This window comes from Bubalus bubalis, chromosome X (genome assembly GCF_019923935.1).
Source record: "Bubalus bubalis isolate 160015118507 breed Murrah chromosome X, NDDB_SH_1, whole genome shotgun sequence".
Classification (NCBI taxonomy): Eukaryota; Metazoa; Chordata; class Mammalia; order Artiodactyla; family Bovidae; genus Bubalus; species Bubalus bubalis.
This window is the reverse complement of record NC_059181.1, coordinates 12,497,583-12,521,268: the sequence shown is the minus strand read 5'-3', so window position 1 is coordinate 12,521,268 and position 23,686 is coordinate 12,497,583. Positions and strand designations below refer to the sequence as shown.

At 40.8% G+C, this 23,686-nt stretch overlaps 1 protein-coding gene and 1 pseudogene across 4 annotated transcripts in view; one reads left to right on the top strand and one right to left on the bottom strand.

Annotated features, from left to right (window-relative positions):
* CDKL5 (cyclin dependent kinase like 5) overlaps positions 1 to 21,680 on the bottom strand; it is a 182,082-nt gene extending 160,402 nt beyond the window's left edge. Inside the window, exons 1-2 of one of the 4 annotated variants that reach the window (XM_044937450.2) lie at positions 21,554 to 21,651; positions 16,541 to 16,619 (exon numbers count right to left, since the gene is read on the bottom strand). The gene's annotated coding sequence lies outside the window, so the exon portion shown is untranslated. The other 3 variants (XM_044937452.2, XM_025277318.3, XM_044937451.2) reach the window with 3 other exon arrangements.
* LOC102403476 lies at positions 8,392 to 9,142 on the top strand (annotated as a pseudogene).
* Positions 21,681 to 23,686: the final 2,006 nt, after the last annotated feature.

The following is a 23,686-nucleotide window of genomic DNA, read 5'->3' as shown; positions in this document are numbered from 1 at the left end:
GTGGGCTACAGTCCAAGGGGTTGCAAAACAGTCGGACACTCTGTGGATTTTCTTCATTAATTATTTTGATTGTAGAAGTTGTATCTCCTTATTTTAACTAGAAAATGATGCTCAGTTAACATGAAGAAAATATTAATAAGCTCTCAACCCCTCTCTATTCCTGACTCTCTGATAAAACTAATGTTAAAAGCAAGAAACAAACAAACAATAAATGGACCTAGAGGGATGGGATTGGAGGGGTGTGGGAAGGAAGGTCAACAGGGAGGGGATGGCTCAGATGGTAAAGAATTGGTTGCAATGCAAGAGACCCGGTTCAATCCCTGGGTCAGGAAGATTCCTCTGTAGAAGGGAATGGCTACCCACTCCAGTATTCTTGCCTAAAGAATTCCATGGACAGAGGAGCCTGGTGGGCTACAGTCCATGGGGTCACAAAGAGTTAGACACTATTGAGCGACTAACACTTTGTTTTTTTTTCACTTATATGTATACTTATGGCTGAAACCAACCATGTTGTATGGCAGAAACCAACACAACACTGTAAAGCAATTGTCCTTCAGTTAAAAATAAATTTTAAAAATTAAAATTTTCTTTATAAAAACCAAATGGAGTATTCCATGTGCAGAGTGAAGGAGATGTGAAGCCCGTGTGTTAACACCACTCTCTGCAATAAGGCCTTGTATGTCCCACCACCGATCCTTTCCTGGGTGTTACCATTTTCACTAAGAACCTTATTTCACTATCCAAGCCAACCAGCTAAAGAAAGCTAAATACTGAACAAACTATGAGATGGTAATCACTTAATCCATTAAAGTTTGTATATTTGCTAGTTCATATATTAAAAGTAATATATGAACTCAAATCTCCAGAGACTAACTATAATTGCTAATTTTTCCCTCTTGACTAGAGATTATATGAAAAACCTGACTATTAACAGCAGAGTCATTCTTAGAGTGCAACAAATTGGGCCATTTACCCTAGCCCCAAACTTGGGAAGCCCCTTGCAGCTGTTGTATGAACTAGAAAGGTGGTCTTGCAAACAATCAGCACCAGGGCAAAAAAATTAAATTGGCAAATACAATCAGCATCAGCACAAAATCTCCTCTTAAAGCCTTTTTTCATTATGACTAAAACAGTGTCGCATTTGTCTTCCAACTTCCAATGTCTTGTGTACCAACCATTGAATTTTAAAGCTTTAACAGCATAAAATATAACAGGGGAAAAGTAAAACAGTAAGAAGCAGAGATGCGAGTTAGGACTGTGCTTAACATCATTTAATAAAAGATGATTCATTCATTCAACAAATATTTATTCAGCACCTACTGAGACTGGAAATACAATTGTTAGCATTCTTCTACATCCCAACATATCCTATTTTTACCCCAGCCAGAAGCAGGGCAGATCACCCTTCAGGGCCCCCATCTATAAAACGAAGCTAATAACTACTCTCATAGAAATGTAATGGATTAAATGTGGCACACCAACCTTTAAAGTGTTCTGTGCTCAAACAAAATAATACAGCTTAAAGTTTGAAAGGTTTTCAGAACACCATGATTTAAAAAAAAAAAAAAGCCTAAAATGGTAAAGATATATATAGTAGGCTAATGTTTATCCCTGGACAGGAAGGTGCCTTAAACACCTCTGTATCCCTCAAGGTATCTGGCATACTGCCCTTCCTTTAACAAGGGTTCAGTAAATACACATGATTTTTTTTTCTTTCCCTCTCTCAGGTATGTTGTAGTGAAGTTATTTTAATAATCTGGCAAAGGAGAAAGAATGCATGAAAGGAACTAATACCCACTGCTGCCTATTACATACCAAGTACGGTGTTGGGCATCTCATCTATGTTATTTCATTTAATTTTCACAGCTACTTTGTTAGGTATTAATAACCACAAAACCAGGAGTGGATTTTCATTTTCCAAGAATCATATGATAATAAATTCAAACTAAAAAAAAAAAAAAAAAGATCAATGGACCTTATATTTGGCACCATTTGCTCATTTCATGTTAAAGGGAAAGAATCAACTGAACCCTCTAAGAGACTTAAAAAAAAACACTTTATGAACACACACACAAAAAAGAACAGGAAAGAAAATGTATATAGAAAAATACAAATATCAAAATAATAAATTTTGTAAGTATTTAATCTTACAAGTAACTTTTTTAAATCCAACAAAAACCAACACTAGGGACCAGAATGGACAAAATAAAACAACTGGCAACCTTTCCGTTAGGTGAATCAGCAGTGTTCCCTCTACACCCTTCACAAGCATGGCACACTCCCATCAGTGTCACCTATACATCACCCCCAGTGATCCTCAAGGAGGGACATAAGACTAGCGTCCTAAGAAAAGGATCAAAAATGTACACAAGGATTCACTTTAAAGACACTCGGAAATTCCCTGGAGTCCAGTGGTTAGGACTCCGGGCTTTCACTGCCAAGGGCATGGGTTAGATCCCTGACTGGGGAACTAAGGTCTCGCAAGCCTCAGGACACGGCCAGAAAATAAAATTTAAATTAAAAACAAAATTTAAGACATTGTTTGCCAGTATGTCTAAAATAGAGAAAAAACAGAAACCACATGAGGTATGGGGCACTGCAGTTCTGCTTTAAAATGGCTGATCAGACACACGTTTGCCTTCCCTCCCACACTAAAACCCCCTGAAATAGGCAAAAGAAATATAAAAAATAAACTGAGAGCAACCCTGAGAATACATGAGGTGCTCCCAGGAGATCGATCAGTGAGGAATTCCAAGGAGCTATGAAGCAGGCCAAGATTGGGACTAAGAAAATAAATGGCAGACAGATTCCTTACTGCTGAACCACCTGGGAAGCAAATAGTAAACCACGTAACTGAAGAGCTGTGAAACATGTGCCCACTTCCCACCCTCTTTCAGCAGGACTGATGCCAGCACTTACATAGTCCTGGCTCTCCAAAATGATAGTTCAGACAAGGAATATTCCTCACTAACATTGAGGCCAGAGAAGTAGGGAGGTATCAATTAACTGTAGCTTCCATGAGGAATAGGGAGCCCCAGCAGCCAGAGAGCTAGCAACCCACACACTCTACTGTAGATGCTATCTTCCACACAAAGGAGATGGCATAAGCAAAGACATCACGTTTGAAACAGAATTTTATGGAGAAGTCTACATGTTGGAGAGCACCATGTTTGAGGCAAACAAGGAAAGGATGCCGGCTGGAGAGGCAGGCAGAAACCATACCAAGGAGAGCCTGATAAGCCAGATAAAGAAATCAGATTTTCTCCAAACTTTCTCCTTCCATTGGCAACAGAGCACCACTGCAGGCTTTTCAAGCAGATGAGTTTTATGGTCAAAATCACATTTTAATATCATATAGCAACTATAGATATTAATAATATATCTGAGTTGGATAAGACCCAACTATCCACCTTAGGAGCCTGCATGGATGGAGGAACCATTAACAGAGATTTTTTTTTTTTCCTTAATTAAGGAGGAAGAGCAAGTTTCAGGAAAGTATGTGTACTTCATATTAGTGCCTATGCTGCTGCTGCTGCTAAGTCGCGTCAGTCGTGTCTGACTCTGTGCGACCCCATAGACGGCAGCCCACCAGGCTTCCCCGTCCCTGGGATTCTCCAGGCAAGAACACTGGAGTGGGTTGCCATTTCCTTATCCAATGCGTGAAAGTGAAAAGTGAAAGTGAAGTCGCTCAGTCGTGTCCGACTCTTAGCGACCCCATGGACTGCAGCCTACCAGGCTCCTCCATCCATGGATTTTCCAGGCAAGAGTACTGGAGTGGGGTGCCATTGCCTTCTCCGAATTAGTGCCTATAGAAGAGTCAAGTGTAGATTTCCAGCAGGTTATTGAGTCTGAAAGCTTGTAGTGAAAAATCAGGAAAGAGTTTACAATTATATCTGCATGTAAGTAGAACTGAAACTCTGGGTATAATTGAGAGAGTGACCTAGGACAATACTTGACCAAGAAGCTAAACCCAGGTAACAGCAGTGTGTAAGGAGAAAGTAGATCAAGACAAAGTTACAGAGGATGGAAAGAAACGTAAGAGAAGGATATGGAGAACAAGGATGCAAAGGAAACACGCTGCTTCAAGGAGCTAGTGACTAATAGTGTCAGGCGCAACAGAAATGTCAAGTAAAATGAGGACTGAATGAATCCATTAGACGCAACAAACAAGAGGCCATAGATGATCACATAAAAACTTTAATAATGTGAGAGTGGGAAGTTAAGATATCAAAAGCTGAAGTGTGAGCAGTGGATGAGGGATGGATAAATGATATATAGGCCACCCAGATGTTTAGCTGGGAAGGGGAAAAGAGGTTAGTTAGCTAAGAAAAGAGTGGACAAGTGGTTCAGGGAAGGTTTTCTAGGATAAGAACCTTAGGAATAACATAATGGGCAAAAAAAAAAAAATAATCAAAAGGAAGACTCTAAGGATACAGCAAGGTTACTGAACCTCAGCACCACGGACATTTTGGAGCAGGTCATCCTTTGCTGCCGGGCGCTGTGCACTGTGAAGTGTTTAGCATCATCCCTGGCCTCTACTCACCAGATGCCAGCAACACACAGGCTACCACTCCAGTTGTGACAATCAAAAATGTTTCCAGACACTGTCCCCTGGGGGCAAAATCTGGACCAACTCTAGTTGTGAGCCACTGGGATACAGGATGCGGAGGAAGAATAACTGACGAAAAAAGACTGCCAAAGCAGCAGCACTGAAGTTGAAGGCGCCAGCCAAGGAACTGGCCTCAAACAGCAGCAGAAGCACCTCATCCTCAGAGACGGGGGAAAGGGCAGCTCAGGAGAGAAAGGGGCTGATAAATCTGCAGATGGTGCCAGAAACTGGAGAAAATCAGCCAGAAGGCCCGCAATATTCTCAACTGAGTGGAGATAAGGCTGTGTGCTGAGTATGCGTGGTGATGATTTAGTGGCAGGCTTGAGAACAGTGGTTAAGGTTTGTAAAAATTAACAGGGACCAGTCCTGGCAGGTCACCCCAGAGAAAACTAATACTCTGTTCTCTCCCTGAGAAGGTTAAAATGCTTTTCCCCACAGAAATCACCCACCTGCTGATTACAATACCAAAGACCTCACAAGTCTATATAAATTTCAATGCATCAAGGAAAGACTAGACTCCTGAGGGTATCTGGGAAACTAACCCATTTTTTAAAATTAACATAGTTCATATCAGATAACAGGAACTGTGTTCAACATAACTGACATCTGAATGAACTTTCTGTAAATTATCTGTTCAAGTTAGAGGATGCCTGTGGTGGTTGCAACTACTTCCTGGTTCTTAAAAGGATGAACTACTTTCTGACCCATAGCCAGGAACAGCTGAATAGAAAGGAGTGCCTGCAAAGACAAGAGCTTGTTAAATGAGATTCTTCACAGGACAACAGGACAAAGACCTGCTCACTTCTACCCTCTAAACGAAGGACTGCAAACTCAATGAATATGATACCAGGAAACTGGAGATACCTCAATTCTGTGCATGAGAAAAAAGCTGGAAATGAAGCACCAACATAAAGCTATGAAATATCAAATGAACAGCTGCCTTGGATAAATAAAAAAGCTACACACAGCAACCCAGAGCTGGGTGTAAGAGTGAGGCAAAGCAAAATGGAAAACCCAAGTCTTTCCTCTACCACAGATATGAAGCCCAAATTCACATTATTCTCCAGATGTCAGAAGCCAATAATCTGAGAAGAGATCAAAAACTCTCCAGGAGCAGTGAACCCAAAGGGTCCCATCAAGACAAATGCAAAACTATCCAAAGGAGCATCCCACAATACCCAAATTGTCAAATGTTGTGACCCACACAAAGAAATAAGCAAAACTTGGAGGGGAGACAAATGGGAGATTTCATTTCTCAAGAACTACAGCTCGGAAAATAATCCAAAGGAAACAAACATAACTATATTTTTAAATGTTCAAAGAAAAGACAAGAAAAAGTCCTGATGAAAATTAAGAAGCAGATTTGAAAGAAAACACAGAAACTTTTATATTTAAAAATACAGTCAAATGTTTTCAATGAAAATTCTCAATAAATGTATTAACAAGTAGACTGGACACAGCTAAACAGAAATTAGTGAATTGTAAGGCAGATGTCAAAAAATCACCCAGTAGTGAAAATATAAAAGAAACTTTAAGGAACACAATGAAAAATTCCAACATATATCTCGATAAGGGTTTTAGAAGTGGAAAATGGAGAAGAAGCATTATTTTAAAAAATAATATCTAAAATTTTTTCCACAATTTAAGGTGTCATGAGTTTTCAGGATGACAGTGTACATCAAATAAAAAATAGGATAAATGAAAACAAATCCACATCTAGAGATGTCACCAAGAAACTGCAAAAAAAAAAAAATCAAATATAAGGAAAAACATCTTAAAGGTAGCCCAAGAGAAAAGATACTTAGCTAAAAAGAAATTACACCTGAACTGACTAAAGTCTTCTCATTAATAAATAAGACTTGCCAAAAGACAAGAAAATAACATCAATAATGTGCTAAGGGAGTAACTGTCAACATAAATTCTGTGCCCATCTCAACAATCATTCAAGAGAAAAAGTGAAGTAAAGACACTTGCAGAAACACCAAGAACATCAAGTTTTCTACTAATAGGCTTTTAGCAAAAGAACTACTTTAAGAACATTCTTTATAAGAAGAAAACTAAACCCAAAGGAAGAAATGGAGTGAATCAAGAATGGTGAGCAAAGAAATTTGGGAAATATATTGAGTAAATATTCACTATTTTACAGACTTAAGGTGGCTTCCACAAGGCAAAACCAAAGCATAAATAACTAAGACAGAAGAGAGGTGATGAAGGTTAAAAGGTAAGCCATACTAAAATCTCTGTCTTATTTGAGAGGATAGGAATAATAATGAAGCTTTGACTTAGTTAAATGTGCATGTAAAAATTTTAAGGGTAACCAAACTTCTGTCTTCCACCCTGGAATAGGAAAGCTGGAAGAACATAGCTGCCTGCCCTCACAATAAAAAAGAGCTGCACTAATTTCAAAGTCATGACTTTCTTGAAACCCATCACAAAACAACCAATTGGCTCAAAATCTTCGGAGAGAGAGAAAGAGCCTGCAAGGAGAGAGGAGACAACCTTGTGCTCACTTGGGGTCAACTCCAGGTGGCCACTGACAAGAGGAATTCAGCCAGAATAAACAGCAAAGTGACAAAAAACCTGATGAGGCTTGCTGAAGGAACAGTGTGAAACCAATGGAGGCCGCTGAAATTGGGGTGACCCCAGCCTTCTGCAAGATCTTCCCCCACCAACCCCTCTGCCCCAAAGAGCCCTTTGTGATGTGCCCACTGTGGAGTGCCCGTTGTGACGCAGACTTGGGGGAAGGGAAATGCAGCAGCACCTCAGGAACAACATGTCCACCCAGATCCTTCCCTTGCCACCTCCACTAGGGAAGAAAAACCTTCACTTGTGAAAGTAAGTTCCCTACACACGAATCTTCACGTTTCCTTCCTTCAAAGACGCGAACGTGTGTTCCATCGCCATCAGGCACGAGTGAAAGCTGCAGCTTGCCCTAGGTCTCCTGTTGCTGACGATCCCTCAGCTCTGCCACCTCCCACCTGCTCTCCCTCCTCCAGTCAGGAACTCCTTCTGTGTCCACTCGATGCCAGCCTCTGTAGCCCAGCTGTTGTACTATAGTACTGTGCTCTTCGAGATACTATCGTGAAAGATTTTAAATATTTTCTTCACTTTTTGTGCTTGCTTGTTTTTTATGTATTATTTGTGTGAAAAGTATTGTAAACCTATTACAGTATGGTACTTTGAAGCCGATTGTGTTAGCTGGGTACCTAGGCTAACTCTGTTGGACTTACGAACATGCTCTCAGAATGTATGTAGGGGATTTATTGTCAGTGCTTCTGTCCTTAAAGCACTGGTTAAAACTTGCTGCAACTGAGGGAAGGGGTGGACACCCTGGGAGAAGGGCAGGACTATACACTGAGCCCACATAATAGCTAGGGGAAGGGCACGTCCTTGGGACAGTGCTGCAAGCCCAAGCCGGAGGTTTAATCAGAACAAAAGGCCACATCCCACCACCACTCCCCACCTCTAAGCTAACCTGCTTCCAATAACAAGTAAACAGCAGAGTACTGCCAGCAGAGGGACCAGAGAAGACCAAGAGCACGTAAGGAGACCCAAGTCACAGTCCTGAAGCAAGACCTGACACTCAATAAAATAAACCAACCCCCACCCTAATCACAAACTAAGAATTTGAAGCCTGAAGTACAATAGCAACCAAACTTAAAACAAGTTCAACTCCAAACTAGATTAACTCAAATCCCTGAACCAAAGGCCTCACACAAGGAAAGATGTGCCCATTTACAGACATAAAAATTATGCACTTCAGCTCTTTTCCAGCTAGAAAAATGGAGGGTGCAGAAGAGAAGGGAAAAAAAGGTTCCTGCTGTGCCAAAACTCTTAAGGAAAAGTGAAAAAATTTCACAGAGCTTAAACACAAGCGCCTGAGAAAGAAGTGCCCAAAAGATGCTTTGAAAGGCAAGGAGGAAGCTTATTTATGAAAAAGCTGAGCACCATCACAAAGAATATAGGCAGATGTACAGAACTGAGATTCGAATGGCTAGGATGACAAGAAAAGTCATCAACTTCTACATACCCGTGGAATCCAACTGGCATTTGTTATCAGGATCAGAGGTATCAATGGTGTGAGCCCAAAGGTCTGGAGGGTGTGGCAGCTTCTTTGCCTCCATCAGATCTTCAGTGGCACCTGTGTGAAGCTCAACATGGCTTCAATTAACATGCTGAGGACTGTGGAACCATATGTTGCATAGGAGGGGTACCCAAACCTGAAGTCAGTAAGTGAACTGATCAGCAAGCATGGTTATGACAAAAATCAACAAAAATTAAATTGTCCTGACAGATAACGCATTGACTGCTCAATCTCTTGGTAAATATGGCATCATCTGCATGGAGGAGCTGATCCACGAGATCCCATACTGTTGAAAATCATTTCAAAGAAGCAAACAACTTTCCATGGCCCTTCAAATCATCTTCTCCATGAGGTGGCATGAAGAAAAAGATCAACCATTTTGTAGAATGTAGAGATGCTGGCAACAGGGAAGGCCAGATCAATAGGCTATTATTAGAAGGATGAACTAAGGTATCTACCATGAGTATTTCTGTAATCTGGTCAGTTATTAAACAGTGATTGCTTTCAAACTGAAAAAAAAATTGCAGCTCAGTCTCCACTGTTCTACAAAATAAGTCAGGCTTACAATTAAAAAAAAAATCACAAGGCATAAGAAAAAGCAGAGGAAAAACAACACTAAGAAAAGACAAAGAATATGTCAGAACTCAGAATGAGACACAGAATCTGATGTTGGAAATACCTAGAATCAAAGTTAAAATACTATGAGTAACATGTTTAGAGCTCTAACCCAAAAGGAGAACATGCAAAATTGGATTGGTAACTCAGCAGATTAATGGAAACTATAAGAAAGAATAAAATGAAAGTGCTAAAAATTAAATAAAAAGAGAGAAATAAAAAATGCCTTCAACGGGCTCATTAGTAAACTTAACTGAGCCAGGGAAAGAATCAGTGAAGTTGAAGATAAGTCAGTAGAAACTACCCCAACCAAAAACATTGAGAGAAAAGAAGTGAAGAACAGAACAAACAGGACTTTCAAGAAGTGTGCAACATAGGTTCTAATATAACTGGAATCAGAAAAAGAAGAAAGAATGGGACAAAAGAAATATTTGAAGAAACAATGGCTGAAAATATTCCAAAGTTAATATAAGACATGGAACACAAATCCCTAACACAATTCTCTTGCCAGGAGAAGTATCAAAAACCTCAGATGATACACTTTAACAGATGATACCACTTTAAGGGCAGAAAGTGAAGAGGAATTAAACAGCCTATTGATGAAGGTGAAAGGAGAGTGAAAATGCTGGTTTACAACTCAATATTCACTAAACTAAGATCATGGCATCCAGTCCCAACATTTCATGGCAAACAGATGGGGAGAAAGTGGAAACAGTGACAGATTTTATTTTCTTGGGCTCCAAAATCACTGCAGACAATCAATGCAGTGATGAAATTAAGACACTTGGTCCTTGGAAGGAAAGCCTTGACAAACCTAGACAGCATATTAAAAAGCAGAGACATTACTTTGCCAACAAAGGTCCGTCCAGTCAAAGCTATGGTTTTTCCAGTGGTCATGTATAGATTTGAGAGGTGACAGTAAAGACTGAGCACTGAAGAACTGATGCTTTCGAACTGTGGTTCTGGAGAAGACTCTTGAGAATCCTTTGGACAGCAAGGAGATCCAACTAGTCAATTCTAAAGGAAATCAACTCTGATTATTCACTGGAAGGACTGATGCTGAAGCTCCAATACTTTGGCCACCTAATGAAAAGAGCTGACTCATTGGAAAAGACCTGATGCTGGGAAAGATTGAAGGCAAGAGGAGAAGTGGGCAACAGAGGATGAGATGGTTTGATGGCATCACTGACTCAATGGAGATGAGTCTGAGTCAATTCTGGGAGACAGTGAAGGACGTGAAGCCTGGCGTGCTGCAGTCCATGGGGTCACAAAGAGTCAGACATGACTTAGTGAATGAACAACAAAAAACAAAAACAACACAAATCCTAGATGATCAGAGAATAGTAAGATAAAAACAAACAAAAAAATTATTGTCACCACCGAGTACCAATACCACTGAGACTGAATTCCATTAGCTCTGCCACCAGCAAGCACCTTTGTCAACATGATCACCAGGTCAGCAATTCAACTACACATGATGGCTCCCTCACAACGCTCACCTTTACATACGAGTCTCACTCTGTGTAAACGACTGGTCAAGCCCAGGTTACAAGCTTGTACCCTAGCTGTAAAAGAGACTGGAGATGAGTTTTCTTGAGAATGTGGGACCTATAATATGAAAAAATTATCAAAATGTAGAAAGGATATTTAAAAGTCTACTGTGTGTGTGTTAGTCACTCAGTCATGTCCGATTCTTTGCAACCCCATGGACCTACAGTCTACAGCCTGTAGACTGCCAGGTTCCTCCATCTTTGGAAATCTCCAGGCAAGAATACTGGAGTGGGTACCCATTCCCTTCTCCAGGGGATCTTTTGAACCCAGAGATCAAACCTGAGTCTCCTACATTGCAGGCAGATTCTTTACCATCTGAGCTATGGCAAGCTAAAAAGAAAATAAATTAATAACTTAAAAAAAAAAAACTTTCCACCTAACTAACCAACTATTATTGTATGGTAGATCCTTCGGTGAAGTCATTGCATCCTAGAGAGCCTTTCTATAGGACAAATATTTTATTTCAATGTGGTACCACATTTAAAACCAGCGTTCCAATCTGAGGAACCTAAGCAGTAATGGGGGAGTGGGGTGAAGCTCCATAATAAAATAAGCAAACATCTTCACTGAATGTTGGTTTTGCTTAACGTTAAGTAAGGTACAATGCAGATATATACAAACATACAATGCACACACACAGGTTTATTATGGAACAGAACTCAGCACTTCTATGAATTCATACAACAAATCATGAAAAAATTTAAAGAAATGTCATTCTTACAGTTGTCAACTCTTGCTTCCCCTTCATCTACCATACTGTAAATGATGACAGAAGTTTGAGGAGTCCCACAGAGGGAGCCATTAGCACTTAGTTACACACCAACACAGATCCAATTATAACAGTTATGTTCGAGACAAGTGACTAGACTACAGGACAAGCACATCTATGGGGTGAGCAGAGAGGAAGATCCACTAGACAGGTACCTGACAGAGAAACCAACTGAATGAGGAAGAAAGCACTGATGGGAGGAGATGGGGGGCAGAAAAAGAAACAAATTTCATAAGAGCAATGTTTACTGAGCACTTCCTCTGTGCCAGGCAATGCACTAGATGCTGAGGAGACAACAGGCAACACTCCATGCCTCCAGGGAGCCTACATGTAGAAAACCGATACCATCTGCTTATCCATTTTACCAAAGGCCCAGCCCTATTTAAACTCCAGCTTTAGTATTTCCTATGTATACTCTCAGGCGAAAGTGAAAATGAACAGAAAAAGGCCACAAAGAAAGAAAACTAAGATCCTGGGATGTAGCTGGGGTCAAAGCTTCAAAGCAAGGCATGCAATATATAAATCCATGTCATTTCTTGCTATTTATCTGCTTTTCTCAGATCCATGTCTTTGAATAACATGGTCTACCAGAAAATCCCTTCCCTCCACATGGCATTCTGGGCCTCCTTTAAGACTCTCCACAAATACACAGGAGTCATTACCGTTCTCAGTTCCCTTAAGTCTGCATTAAACACACCTCTTCTGGGCTAGAGTAACAGCACCCTGTGTTTCCCCATCTAAATGGGCATATCACTCTGTTCTTAAAACTCCATAAAAGGAGGGGTTCTGTTCTTAAAACTCCATAAAAGGGCACAACACCACAGCCTGGCTTTGTATCTCCAGCACTTACCATGACGCTGATACCCTTTCAGTTGCCTACACAGTGATGCCAAGATACCCAAATCATCACTGTATCGTAAAGGCAGCCAAAGAAAGACACGTATGGCCTTCCTTTACCAGCTGTGCAGAGAGAGACAGACTGGAAAGCACAGCTCCAAATCAAGGGCAGTCACTGTGGATGGCAAAGAAACCACCAGCACAGAAACATCAAACTCTAAAATGAGGCAACTCTTTAAAAATAAATGTCCTGGGCTGGATAGGAAGTGAAAATAGTTATGACACAAAACCACTGCAAACTCTTCAGGTTACCAGCATGATGGGGGAAAAAATCAACAAGGAAAGAATACAGAGCAGGTATAAAATGATTCAGAAAGGCCAAAGTGAGCTAAGTTATAGAGACTGCATCACAATGTAGATTTCAAAGGAAATATCTGAAGAAGGAGGTGATGCTGTGGTTATTCTTTGCATCCATGAAGGGGAAGTGCACAATGGCATTGTATACTGTCACAAACCAACCTCTTTACACCAAGGAAGCCCTGGATGAATGCTTGTTCAGTCATCAAGGCAAGGAAAACTTAGCATAGTTGAGGATTTCCAAAAATGAGCTGAGCATGTAGGGATACAGATTGTAGAAGGAGAAAGAAACAAATCAGGATATATAAAATAAAATCTGTGGAGCACTTTTATACATATAAGCTCACTTGAAAATAAGAAGCTCAACAGAGACCAGTTAAATATCAAAGATGGCAAAGCCACAGAATGTGAACCAGATTTGAAAATGATACTCTTGCTAAAGATTAGTGCTTCTAAATATTATTAATAAAATTCTCTAAAAACACTGGAGGTGCTTGAATCAGATTTCCTTAAATATGAAATAGCATAAGTGCTGAAAAATATTAAACTAGACATAAAATATTGTATTTGAGGAAAGAAAAGAACAAAGCAAATTTAATGTTGATATTTAGCAAAATGTTTCATTAAAATCTTCAGTAGATTAAAGATGTCTGGGGGGAAAAAACCAGCAAAGAGTCTTAAGTTTAAATATGGAAGAGAGCTAAAACTGTTAGAAAAAAATTTTAACTCAGTTATAAATAGAAATGACATTCCTATATAAGGTTAACAGACTGGTGAAGGATAAAAGAAAAGGGGGAGCCTTTAGAAAACTGAAGGTAATTTCTATAAAAACAATGAAAAGAGTATCACAGATGATGATGGAAGAAAGCAGCTGCAAAATTTTTAAAGAGATGAGGAAAGAATATTTTACCTTGTAGCAATTATGACCTTTTTGGTAAATCATCAAGGTTCCATTGAGCTAAAACTCTTGTTTTTTTGTGGCATTTCCTGTCATATCCCTACTTAAAACCTTCAATAGCTTCCCAGGAGGCTTAGGACAAGTTCAAAAACCCAGCAGATGGCCTACTAAGCCTTTTCAAAACCGGGCCCCTGTCTACTTCTGCGTCATCACCTGCTTCTCTACTTTCCAGCCTTTCTGGATTTCTTTCAGTTCTTTAAAAGGTACAGTTTTTCAAAAGCCTCTAGCTCTCACCTTGCCTGAGGGCATTTGCACTTTCTGCCAGGAAAACTTAGTTTCCCAACTAAACCATGCCCTTCTCATCCTTCAGGTCCCACTTAATGTTACCTCTTCACCATGGCCTTCCTACCTGCTCCCCACATGGCAGATCCCCCTACCCTGCTAGTGCCTGGTACATCTCCTCTGCCTCATTTCAAGCCCATAGATTCTTTGAGGACCTACTTCCCTTTGATGCATCACTCTATCACAGTTTGGTACACAGCAGATACTCATTAAGTATTTGCTAAATGAAGGGCAGATTCTCAGGATGTAAGACAGGTAACCTTAGAAAGAAAGAATAAATTATGAAACACCAGTTAGCACAAAATTAGCTTTTGTTCTACCTCAACTATTTGAAATGATTAACAATTAAAATAAAACTTTTTCTTTTCCTTTGCAATGCTAATCTCAAATTTTAATGGTAATATTACCAGTAAAAATTGTTGTTGTTGTTCAGTTGCTAAGTCATGTCCGACCCTTTGCGACCCCATGAACTGCAGCACGCCAGGCTTCCCTGTCTTTCACTATCTCCTGGAGTTTGCTCAAACTCATGTCCATTGAGTCGGTGATACCATCCAACCATCTCGTCCTCGGTGGCCCCCTTCTCTTCCTGCCTTCAATCTTTTCCAAACATCCCACTGTGTGTGCATGCTCAGTTGCTCAGTCATGTCCAATTCTTTTGCAACCCCACAGACTGTAGCCCTGCAGGCACCTCTGTCCATGGGCTTTCTCAGACAAGAATACTAGAGTGGGTTGCCATTTCCTTCTCCAGGGAATCTTCCTGACCCAGGGATCAAACCCACATCTCCTGCATTGCAAGTAGGTTCTTTACCACTGAGCCACCCAGGAAGCCCTAAAACATTCCACTAGTGACTGACAAAACCAGGGTAGGGTATGTGGATAAATTCGAGGATACGTCATACCTGAACCAGCTTTCGTAATCTCCCAAAGATTCTATTCATCAGAAAACTATCGTTTCTACTACTCTTGGCTAATATCAGCATAATGGAGCAAATCCAAGTCAGTAAGTTTTCTTCAACTGGTACTTAGCACCTTTTTTAACTTGCTTTATCTTCCTCCCATGAGTATGTGTGTGTGTGTGTACTTAATCTGATTATTATAATATGATTTTACAAGCTGCCAAGAACCTAATCTTTAGGCATAGTACAAAATTTAAAACTGAGATCTAAAACTGCAACTTATCTAAAATAATTTAAAGCAGTCTTAAACAAAAAAACAATAATGTATTCATCCATATGTTTTGTTAACTAACTTCCAGAAACCAAAGTTGTTACTTTCAAAATCACTACTTTCCTCTAAATCAAATAGGTCAGAAAGCACTTCATTTGTTAATATTTGATATCAGGCCTTTCTCTTAGGAAAGAATGCAAAGTAACAACAGAATACCACAATCATAGCAATTAAACAGGTGGGTTTTTTTTTAAGTAAAATTATTTCAAGCCAGTTATGACTGAATTTACAGTAAACTATTATTATCAGAGCAGTGCTGTGTCCTTTCTGTTTGTTATTAAAAATTCAAATACAACCCACCAAAGAGGTATTGATTTACCTGCCTGGCAACTGTAAGGATCTCTTTCCATAGAGAAATGTTCATCTAAAAGCAATGAAAGTTTGTTTCCAAAACACTTTACCTACAACCAAACCATTGCATTCCCCTATCATGTGTACCTAAAAAATAACATCCCCAAGCTATCCTATCAGCAGTGTCCATCTACACGTGCAAAACAGGGAGCAAAGAGAGCACCTGGGAACCAAAGGGGTAGAATTCCACCCTTCCAGTACAACTTGTTCCCAAGGGAGCTTTAATTCTTCTGGCTACCCTTGAGGGTAATTTTAAAAAACAACAACCAAAAAAAAAAAAAAAAAAAAAAAAAAAGATGCAGGCAGGAAAAAGCAGCTTCAGTACCTTGCAGGTTAAAATATTTCTAAATCCCTCAACAATCCAGTCTGAAGTAATGCAAAAGGTAGACAATGCGTTTGCATACCTGAATTTAATGAAGCCTGCTCTCCAGCATGCACTGTAGGCATGGATCTCTCAAGGGGGATTAGACCTCAAACAATAAAATGCACAAGGTTATTGGCTTAAAATCAAGAAAACCAATTATTTTGTCCTTGGTCTTAAATCCTAAAGGAATTTTTTCTTGCCCAACAAAAATTATATTATTTTTACCTTGATTTCTTATTCCTGTTTTCCAACATATCACTAAAAGCACTGTATTTTATTTACTGGTTTAAAAAAGATCAAAACAGAATCAAATCAAAACCACCAAGACAAGATAATGGATGACACTTGCAGTACTATCTTTTATATTCTTCTATGTATTATATTTAGGCAAAACTTTTGAATATACAAAAGTACTAAGAAATTGTAATACATATAAGAAGATATTTTTTAAAGCCATATTTTTTAAAATCTACATAATTTAGTTTATCAGTGCCTGATGATAAAAGGATCTAGGTGGAAGCAAGTAAATAACGCACGTTGGTGGGTGAGATCTTTTTGGGGTAATGGAAATTTTCCAAAATTGGATGGCAGTGATGGTTATACAACTCCATAAATCTAAAAAAAAAAAAAAAAAAAAAATCATTGAACGGTACTCTTTAAAGTCTTAAAACATGAATTTTATGGTATGTAAAGTATACCTCAATAAAACTATTAAAAATGCATATTCAAAATCCGTACTTGCTAAAGAAATCCACAACATTTCTGTGTAGGTTCCATCTTGGTAGAACAACTGTCCTTCCTGCTTAGGCTGAGGTGATTTCCAGCCCTGAGGTTCTACAATATTTATAGCTCTTTTCTAACTTTAATAACCATCAAAAGTGATTCTCAATTACAGAATAAGATGTTAAGTAAATCCCTTTCCTCCCTAACATTGACCTGTGAGGGTTCCTTTGAGCTAAGCAACTGTAGCTCTCTTAAGGATGGGTCTTGCTTAAACACACACACACACACACACACACACAACTTTAACAGAAAATTCTACTTTCAAGTAGAAAAATTTTTTTCAGACTCCCAACTCCTACATACTGTTAACCAACATCAATAACATATCTCTGTAGACTTCACCTCCAAATTTTGTTTCACTGACATCATTACAATTACAGAAGAGACACCTATTTGCAGATTGTAATGGCTGCCATTTTACTTCAAAAGTGTATCTGTGGCTGATTCTTGATGTCTGACAGGAAACAACAAAATTCTGTTAAGCAATTATCCTTCAATTAAAAAATAAAGTGGCAAAAAAAGTGTATCTAAACCACAAAACTAAATTCACAGAATAACTTCACAGCCTTTATTACTGTAGCAAATTTAATCAAAGTCAGTCAAAAGTTAAAATGGAACATGAATTATGTACAACCTTCATTTATGAGAAACAGAATTAACGACCCTCTGAGAAAAGTCTGAACTTGCAGTCGTCCTAATCCATCAGTACCGATGGAGCTGAGTCCAGCCTCCCATGTGACTAAAGGTCAGAAAGCCTTGCCAATGTAGCCTATGAACTCCAGGAAGCATATTTATACCTTGAGTAACCACCCCAGGAGCAGCAGGAGCTCAAAACATGTTTGGGAAATCGGATTCCTCAAGAGAAGAAGAAAGCATAGGTTTGAAGAGCACACCTTCAAGTCAGACCGGTTTCAATGGAAGTTTTGCCTCAGCTGCTGACTAGCTGGGTAATCTGGGTAAAATATTTTCTCTCCCTCAGCCCATTTGGTCAAGTGTACCACAGGATATAAGAAAAATATCTACTTCATAGGAATGTTATGAGAACACACATACACACATATTACTATATCCATGCAAAAAAAGTATTTGCCATAGTACCTAGTATTCAGTAAGGCTCAATAAATAGAATATTAGAATTTAATTATTATAGAGAAGACTGCCCAACAGAGAAACCACATCCCAAATTTGATCCTAATTAGAACTCTCAGACACAAATGTTTCTAAGAGCTTAATTCAAAATGCTAACAATCAATTCCAAAGACCTGAAATGGGCTAAGTCCTTTAACCTAATGCATAAAAATAAATTTGTTAATTCCCAAATTGGAATTCTCTAAATGTTATCAGACTCTTCAGGTGGAAGGTCCTCACTCACAGCTTTCATTTCCCACTGACAGAATTGTACCCAAGTTCACGCAGCAGTATTAAGAAGTAATTGTACAAAGGCGAATGAGAAATGAGGCCACATCTTTGAATAATCCACTCTTCCAAGCACTGCTCTATAGAAAGGAAACATTCTAGAAACGATCAAGAATTTAAATCCAAACACTAAAGTGATGCATCCCCAACAAAATAGTTCTAATGCTGAGTTTAAGACTGAAAGTAAATTGGAAAACCCTCCCAAACAGAAAAATATAATCTTTTAATTACATTATTTTCTCAAGTTGAAATATGTGACCCAACTGCTTCCATCATTAGATATTAAAGAATCTTTGAGGTTCTGTCTCCATCAAGAAATTCGATGTTGCCAAAAATTAAAACTTTAGAATCTAAAATTCTAAATTTCAAGTTCTGAGTAAACAGTCTTTTCTATTTAAAAGTGACTTAATACTTCAAATTCTGCCATTCTTGTAAAATTAATGGTTACCTAAAGGATTCCCCTCACATTTGGAATTTAAGTATGTGGATTCATTTGTTCTTAAATGCCTTCTGCTATTATCTGACATCAATCTATTACATGATAAAGTCATATTGCCACACTAACAGCCAAAAATGAAGTACTGATACTTTGTTAACATACTTGCTAATATCCACTAGAAATAAAGCAGATAACCACCAAAGTTATCAAGCTAAAAAGGTGAATTTTTAACAGACACACTGAAGAAGGCTTCTTTTCTCTGCTCACCTCCTTACAAATTCCTACAGCCATATTCTCAGAAACAATGGAATTTTCTATCACAAAGTAAATTGAAAAATAAATCATAATGAAAGGTTAAATTTCTGCAACAGAAGCCACTGTCATTTCCAACAATGCAACTATTGTTGAAAGAGTTTCTCGCAGATTCTTAGACACAGTGATGAAGCAAGGCTGGGAGGGGGGGGGAGGCATACTTGAAGGGATTTCTCCATCTCTGTATTTCGGTTTACAATGTAACAATACCGCACCTTCAAAGTAGAAATACCAAGTAAAATCTGGTTCTCATTAAATGCAGCATATCTGGAACAGAATACATCTGATTCGCAATCAGTCAACCTTCTATTACTCATCTGTGCGAGATGGCCCTGCAATTTCCCTCAATGGGAGCCTTTTCTTTTAAAACCCCAGGGAATACTGTGGATGCCACACTCTGATTTAAATGACTCCTAGAAAATTACAATGAAAATAATGGCACGTTTAGCGCAAGGAACTTGCATAAGTTAAAAAAATTAAAAAACCTGAGATAAAGGGGTAAAAAACCCCTACCACAAGCCCCTCAATCAGGAATAAATTATAAGTCTGAGCAGGAGAAAAAAGGAATCCTCTCTGGAGAAAGAAGGCTTATGTCTAATTATTTTTTTAATATACCAAATTTTGTTGTTGTTGTTGTTGTTTTTAAAAAAAACTAGGCTCAGAAAACTTCCCAAATAAGCAAAATCAGAATACTGAAGTGCTTTCTATATATATATCAAATAAATCCTTGCATTGATTAGGTTAGAAGGCCAGACAACTCAAAGGGATTTGACACTTTCTCCAACTGAAGACTCTCCAACCCCTCTGAAACGGTAGATTATTTAACACTCGTGATTATCAACTTTATTCAGCATTCCTCTTTTGGAGCTCTATTATTTCCAAACCGAATTTTTTTCTCCTAATTAGGTTTCCTTGTACTTGTGAAATGCTCAGCATACACTGTGCTGGAAGCTTTAGTTTTACAGCTTCTCTCTTCTGGCTCCTTACCCCCCTCACCCACCCCCCACCCTCCTGAAAAAAAAAAGGTTTCCTTCCCAAATGTTCTCTTCTCTGCATTTGTCAACAGAAACACCCACTGGCGGTGTCAAACTGGTAATACTGCTGCAGGCTTCCTTACTCCCGATCCAGAGTCAACGGCCAAAAATGCTCAAACCTAAAATAGTACTTTTATTACAGAAATGTAAAGGATTGCTAAGGTACTCAACTATCATGTTCTCAAAAAGAGGCACACCTTTTTTAAAAATTATTCTTAATGGACCCTAACTGGATTGTTAAATATAAGATTATACTACCCCCCCAACACTAAATATACAGGGACAAGTAAACATAGGTTCTTCACATTTTATGACACTTAAAGAAATTAAAAACAAATTTACATCCAAATGTCATTCACCTGTAATTTCGAATAGCCTCGGTAAAGATGCTTTTTTTGGTAACCCTACAGCAAGAGGAACAACCTGGAAATATTCCAGCAGATGCTACCTAAAAGGATAATTCTATTCTATACATATTGATATTTATGTCTGCTGTTTCGGTCAAATGCCCCTGGGCAAATTAATCTGTGTAATCCTTTACATTAACTACATAAACCATTACATCCAAACAAACCTAATTCAGATGCATGGGAAGAAATTATTCCGTTTCTGCGATACTTTGTAAAATCAGCTTAAATTTCAATCAACAGAACACTGATCTGCAACTATTTAAATATCACAGCATCCGTCTAATCTCACTGTGGAGATACTAAGGTCAGGCTTTTCTTTTTCAGGCATCTGTGCTTTAACACTCAAGTGAAGCGAAAAACAAAACCCTCAAGGAAGATCTGCCTTTACACTGAAAATGTTCAGGTTATTTTTTCCCCCAACGTGGGCACAGAACGTGTCAATGCGAGCAGAACCTGTTCGTTCTGGGAAATGGTTCCAAACCCCAGGATTTAAATTTCTCTGAGGGTCCAAAGGGTACGAAGGTCTGGGAAGGGGCCAGTTTCTGCTTCTCCCCACTATGCTAGTCTTGAACTTCGTAACGACGCCTGAAACTTGTTCGGGGGAAGGTAGAGGAGCCGCGGGGCAGGCGGAGGGTCGCTAGCCCACCCTCGCAGGCAGCCAAGGTCAGCAGGGCCGGGGCCAAACTCGCAGTCCCCGGCGGGTCCCGAACTCCCACGGAACTCGAGAGGGGGGCTCTGGCTCCTCCCCAGCGCCGGCGGGAAGGGGCTTCCCTCGCCGCAAGCCCGGGGGAGCGCGTGCCGCGGGGGCGACGGGGCGGGGATGCCGCAGACCGGCCGCTGAGAGGAGCCCCGCGAGGCGGCCTCGACCCGGCGCCCCTCCTCATACCCTCCCATCTCCCTACACCCCAAAATACAGCCCTAGCCCCTCGGTGGGGAAGCCCTTCCAGCGGCGCAATGGAGCGCTGAGGAGGAGCCACTCTAGACCGGGGTGCCCTCGCCGCGTCGCCCGGTTCTGAGCGGACCCGCGCCACCGCCCCTTCTCACGTCTGCCCGGGGGGACCGGGTGGGTCTCCTCTCTCAGGAGAAGCTGGGTGGGCACGGGGCCGATGTGAGGACAAGGAGGCTTGGCGAGCGGGTGGCAACGAGACTACTCACCCCGCCGAGTTCCCCACCTCCGGCCGGGGACCCCACAGCTCCCGAGGCCGCCGTCACCGCTTTACCTTCCCCAGCGGCAGCGACAACTAATCGAAACCCTCGACCCCGCCCTCTCGCTCAGGCATCGCGCAGCCTAATTTGCTAACTGCCCCGCCCCAACCGTCCAATTCGGACCAATGGAGAAGCGTCTCAGACTCTGACAGGTCCCTCCTCCGTCCCGCCCACTTCTGATTGGAACCAATAAGGAGAGAGCGCTCGTCCTCGGTCTCGGGCTCGTGCGCCCCGCCTGCGCGGCTCGTGCTCTGGTCCCCAAAGCAGTAGACTGCTGGTTCCCCGTATAAGCTCGTCTGCGCGCGTACGCGCGCGCCGCGCCTCCTCGCGCGCCACGTTTGGTTGCCCCGCCAGGCCCTAGCAACCTGGGCTGAGCGGCTGGGAGGGGCGGGACCGAGCCGCAAGCTGACGAAGGGAGGGGGGGATGAGGGGGAAGATCGTGACTGAGAAAGGGGCGGCTGCGGGGGTGGGGGGCCGAGGAGGCCCGGGAATCCGCCTGTCACTGCGGAAAAACAGGGGGAATCCTGCCTGCAGCGCAGCTATCCTGGCCTCCCTCCGTAGGGACACGTGCGGGGGGAGGGAGGGATCGGAGAAGAGAGGGTAGAGCACATTTGGGGCGGAAACCGAGGCACTGCTTGGAAATAAAGGATGGAGGATGGTTTATCTCCGTTGTTGGTAAAAATCATATCGAAATCCATTGCTGCTGGTACCCAACTGTTGCAGCTGCCCGTGCTCACACACACACATTCATATATACGCTCGTCCATCAGCCTGCGATCCCTTGGGTGATTTAGGTGCAAAGAACTAGTAGCCTGAGGATTCCTTCCACAGCAGCTGGATACATGCAAACGGCTGTTGCGGCAGCAGCAGCTAACCCACAGTTCTGCTTCGGTCCAGTGCTCAGTCACACAAGATTCCCCAGCTGGCATGAAAGCAATGAAGTCATCGCCCAACCAGTAGAAATGTAAAGATCTTAATACCTACTATGGATCAGGCTTCCAACAAGAATGAAGAGGTGATGAAATGGAAGGAGATACATTTCCAATGCCACTTCTGGAAATCTGAGACAAATAATACTTTTAAAGACATTGCAGACTAATCTATGTAAAGCTGCATAATAATTCCCACTTCAAAAACAAACGGGAAAAATAGATTTTTTTTTCTGGTTTATAGGAAAAGCACAGAAAATAAGCAGTGTATGAGATCATAGCAGCCACCAAATTAGAAATACTCAGGACTGTACTGTAACGGGAGTTAGATACCTTGGATAAACTCCACTTGATCTATTCCTGTTGTGAATCTGGGTAACAATATGTAACAATATGCTGGATTTGACCGTTCAGTGCCCAGTCAGTAGGGTTTTCTTTTTCATAATATGGTGAATATTTGATGAGGAAATGAAGGTGCCTGCTTTCCCTTCCGCTTCTCAGAAAGCATATTAGAAAATTTTATAGGTAGGAATAGTGAATGAGCAGTGAGGGAAAATGGAGTCAGAGGCAACAGCAGAGAGCTTTGCAGAGTTTCATGCCACCTCCAGATGCAAAGTAACAGTTGCTGTGACCTCAAGCTTCACCCAAGTGGAGCTAGAATTCCTATGGCAATCAGTCCATTGTCAACCTTGTACGTTAGTGCCTTTGTCCCAGGAATTGTAGCAGCATTACCTTTGAATTTGAATCAAATGAAGACTGGTTTATTTGTATAGATTCAGAATAAAATAAGGAAAAGCCAATAACTAAGTATCTGGTGCTACAGGTTCAATTTAGTTTTAAGTGGTAATATTAGATGCTTTATCATGTGCCATCCCATGTATGCAATATGGACGGAGGAGCCTGGTAGGCTGCAATCCATGGGGTCGCTAAGAGTCAGATACGACTGGCAACTTCACTTTCACTTTTCACTTTCATGCATTGGAGAAGGAAATGGCAACCCACTCCAGTGTTCTTGCCTGGAGAATCCCAGGGACGCGGGAGCCTGGTGGGCTGCCGTCTATGGGGTTGCACAGAGTCGGACACGACTGAAGTGACTTAGCAGCAGAAGGGGTTCTTCGAGTTACATCTTGTTCAGTGAATTGCAATTTTGATC